Source organism: Engraulis encrasicolus, chromosome 6 (genome assembly GCF_034702125.1).
Source record: "Engraulis encrasicolus isolate BLACKSEA-1 chromosome 6, IST_EnEncr_1.0, whole genome shotgun sequence".
NCBI classification, from domain to species: Eukaryota; Metazoa; Chordata; class Actinopteri; order Clupeiformes; family Engraulidae; genus Engraulis; species Engraulis encrasicolus.
In genome coordinates, this window is record NC_085862.1 from 12138527 (window position 1) to 12142915 (window position 4389).

A 4389-nucleotide genomic window follows, 5' to 3' on the forward strand; every position below is an offset into this window, starting at 1 on the left:
CAATTGTAAAGTCATTTTCTCATTTTCAAACAGGATGGTAAATGAAGATTAGTCCCCCAAAAATTGTTTTGGCTAGGCTGACAGCGGGGAAAACGTAATCGTTTTCTCCACAGAGGCGGGGCATCATCAAAACGTAAGGCCACAAGCCCAAGTGGAGGACGCAAGGTCGCATATTGGAAAGCACCTCTGTGTCACCAGGCAAAAATGCCTACTTGGAATTTACCCTAGCAACCTTGAGGAGTTGGGACACACCACCAATAAGACACACGGGACTACAGAATTAAAGGGTTGAATTTTTTTATTTAAAATGAGACCACACAATGAGAACACAGCAATCCATGTAAGTAGGGTGAATAACTACCGGTATACACAGCACACTGTAGGTCAATCAACTTGGGCGAGCTGGTTGGAAAGGGCAGGAGAGAACAGCACTAGTCCACAGGTCAGGGGGTGGATGGGAGCCCGATGAGGTCCCCGTCTTTGGGGGAGGGGAAAGCAGCAATAGTCCGATCTGTTAGGTCCCGTCCGGTACCAGCGGGCTGTGCAGCTACATCAAATGTGACCTGAGAGGAGGCATACAGAACACAACACTGTAATCAGGTTAGGCACAAGTGTCATTACAAACTTACGCGTGATGACAAACCCACGCCAGGAGAGGGACAAAGCCTGGGCAGCAGCAGAGTAGGGCAGGTACAACGGGCCAGGGCAGGTTGCCGTTCCTAGTTCCAGCATGCATACAGGTAGGGCTCAGGGGTAGTGAAAGAATGTGCATTGATGGAGCAACAGAGACAAGCACAGCACTGTTGCAGCAGTTCAGGTGGTTAAAGGGTTAACAGCATGCATAGGGGCAGGGATTGGCACTTGGGGGATAGCAACAATTGCACTGGAAGAGATCGGGGCAGCAACAGCAACATGGATCAGGTCGGCTCCAGTCACTGTCCAAGTAGGGGTGGGGTCTCCAGGTCAGCTACCCGCATGTATAAACATGGCACACTTAAGGTCAGGGGTGGGTAACCTATGTGTTGAGGACCGTTTGCAGCTCTTGAAGCGTTTTATCCGGCCCCCGATATAATTTTAATGTTGTGCATCCTTCACATGAAATATGACATTGTAAAACTGCATTGGCAATACAATCATGTTATATTAAGGGGGCCTAGAGAAGGTGTGGTCTCTTTTAAAGTTTGCTGCCTTCAATATAGACATGAAGTGCAGGGGAATATGCTGGTTTGTGTTCATAGTACAGCCCTCTGAGAACTTCTACGGCCCTTGGAGGAATTTGAAGTGGCCCCTCGAATGAAAAAGGTTCCCCACCCCTGCTTTAGCTCAAGCAGCACAGCTGATAGGCTAAGGTGGGGAGAGGGAGCATAATAACACTACAGACTCACACGTGGAGACAGACCAACGTTGGGGAGATGTGGTGGCATTCCGGCAGGAGTGGGCAGGGTACAGTAGGTCGGAGCCGCCTGGTTTCCTGTGGGCTGGGGCTAGAGAAAAAGAGATGGGGAGGTTAGCAAGGTAGTTACGCAAGAGGGGTAAGCACAGCACGGTTGCAGTAGTTCAGGTGACTAGGTTAGTAGCCCATGCAAAGGGAGGGGCCCGGGGGATAGCAGCAGCTCTTGCAATAAGGGGACAGCAATGGTAAGCACAGCACAATTTACAGCCATGTTGGGGAACTATAGCAACAGTCATACAGGCAAGGGTCGGGAATAGTAACAGTAGCACATGCAGTGGGCAAGCGCTTCAGAATTAGCAGCTCAGGTGGCTAGGGGAGTAGCAGCATTAATGCAAGCAGGGGTTGGGGGAAGCGATTGGGTGTGTGTGCGTGTATTGTATTGTAGCCTACATGTCTATATCAGTATGACAGAGTTTGAAAATTGCACATGTGTGAGTGTGTATTGTCTGTGTACTGCACATGCTGTGAATGAATGTGTCAGAGAAAGAATAAGCTTAGTAAATTCATGTATGAGTAGGTTAGTTAGTGTGTGTGTGTGTGTGTGTGTGTGTGTGTGTGTGTGTGTGTGTGTGTGTGTGTGTGTGTGTGTGTGTGTGTGTGTGTGTGTGTGTGTGTGTGTATTGCACATTGGAGACTGGTCAAACGCAATTTCAAACTGGTTCTGTGCCAACACTGTTACATAGATTTTTGACAATAAAGTACAGTTGACTTGACTTGATAGCAGCACACACAGAAAGGAGTTAACAGGGCGAGCACAGCAGTGGCCATGGGCCAGCAACATTATTATAATGCTGGCAGGTATCGGGGGTAGCGACAGCAACACAACGATGGGTTACCAGGGGCAAGCGAAGGCAAGGAGGCAATTGCAAGCACAATGGTAAGCCTACGGTGGAGGTGTAGCCTAGCGAGCAAGGGCCAACAGAGCATTAGGCAGGCAGTGGCAAGGGGGGTATATCGCACAAAGTAGCACTTACCTTGCCCAAAGGGCAGAAGGGGGGCTCCGTCCACCGTTTCCCGTCCGTGATGGGGTCCTCCACAGCGATTTCACAGTTTACAACTCCTCCAGTTCTTCACTGTTCCCTCTCGGCTATGTTCCTCTCCGGATAGCTGATGCTTTTAAAATGCACTCCTGCCTACCGCTAGAGTGGTTAATTACTAAAGTGGCTCTCATGGCTTTGCTTTACATTGATTAACAAACTGAATTGGCATGCCAGCGTTTACCAATGAGCTGTTGTTTACCTGCACCTCAGGTGTCGCTGTGACTATTGTTCCCCTCGGAAACAACGCAAGTGAATGCAGTTCCGCCTGTGACACGACATTATTGTTTTATCGAGATCTCCAATTAATTATACCGTTATCTCGGGATAACGAAGTGAATTAAAAAAGATGATACGAGGCCGCTCTCGGCTTCCGTAGACAGAGAGACAGGGGAGGATCGGGAAATGACCCCGGACGGACTCGAACCGGAGTCCCCGTGGGTGGGCCCCAGCACGCCGTAGTTAAAGTTGAGCACAAATTTGAACAAGCCGAAGAGCTCGTACCAGTTTGATCTGGTACAGTGGGGGTTGGGACTCCATGTGGAGTCGCCTGGAATTCAAAGGAGGATTTGAAGTCGGGTGTGGGACAAGGCATCTACACCAGTGTTTCTCAAAGTGGGGCGTAAGCGGGGGGTGCGGAGGCATCGCAGGGGGGGCCTGTCACATCTGATTTTGGTCACCACCCCCCCCAAGGAAATGATTTCCTGTCTCGCCATTAAGTCAATAAGTTTAAAGCCCTCACATTATATTATTAATTGTCATGAATTTGAATAGCATAGGAAAGGAACACACATCTGCATTTCACTGCAGTCCCTCTTTGTTTAATCTCACCAGTCACCTCTCCTTTGATTCTGCGCAGCGATCATAAAATCAGTCTGCGTGAGTGTGTGTGTGTGTGTGTGGGGGGGGGGGGGGGCTCGGAAGCATTCAGACCCTCTGAAGAGGGGAATGATGGAAAAAGTTTGAGAACCACTGATCTACACAGACGTCAGTGAACTTTTGGCCAGCCAGTTCAAGGGTGCGTCACTGCGGAGGTGGTATGCCACATTGCCGACCCTTGCAATGAGAATCAACTGAAATACGTAAGCAACTTCTGGAGTTGCACAGCCTGTCTGCAATTGTTTTGATCCTGTGAAAGTGATAGTGTGACAGGAAACGAGTGGGAGAGAGAGACGGGGGAGGATTGGGAAATGACCTCGGACCGCAATCAAACCTGAGTCCTCGGTGCAAAAGTGCTGTGCCTCAGCCCTTAGAGTTACGGACGAGGCCAGTGGAAGGCACCATGTGTCTCCGTCAACGCAAGACTGAATTTGGTTGAACACCATTTCTACCCATCCAGGACAGAACGCACCAAGTGCTTCACAACACGCCACCAGAGAACACATAATAATAATAATCCGAGAAATATGGCACCAGTTTATTGAGTCTTTGAAGGGATACCCCACCCGCAGGTTAAATTGGGTCACTCCATGCCATCCCTATAGCTGAATAATTAAAGTGAGCAGAGGCGCTTTCCAGGCAATACAACCATTGTCTCAATCTAGACTAGCAACATGCAATTTAGAAATTACTACTTTAGATCATAGCAACTATGCTAAACCAAACCAAGCTAAGACTTCTGCTCTCTTCTCCACGACTGCGGGGAGTGACTTCACCTGAGACTGTAATGTTACGTGTAGCGGCCATATGCTTTGGGTTATGTGTGTTTTTGTAATGGCTTTTATTTTGATGTTCACCGTGGTGCGTCGTGTGACTAGGTTGGCAAATAGATTTGTATTTAGGCACCTGGGCCAGAGGTAGTCTAACAAGAGTACCTCTGCCTGGGCACCAGTGGACTGGCAGGGGGAGGGGCAAGGAATGGGAGGGCACATTTTTTGTTGAACACTCACTCAATACACA

General features: G+C 49.1%; 1 long non-coding RNA gene across 1 annotated transcript; it reads right to left on the reverse strand.

The window, feature by feature from the left end:
- Positions 1–224: 224 nt before the first annotated feature.
- Positions 225–2849, reverse strand: LOC134450711 (uncharacterized). Its single transcript, XR_010035150.1, has 3 exons — positions 2428–2849; positions 1386–1484; positions 225–563 (listed from the first exon to the last, which is right to left on the reverse strand). It is a non-coding gene; the product is annotated as an uncharacterized LOC134450711 (long non-coding RNA).
- Positions 2850–4389: the final 1540 nt, after the last annotated feature.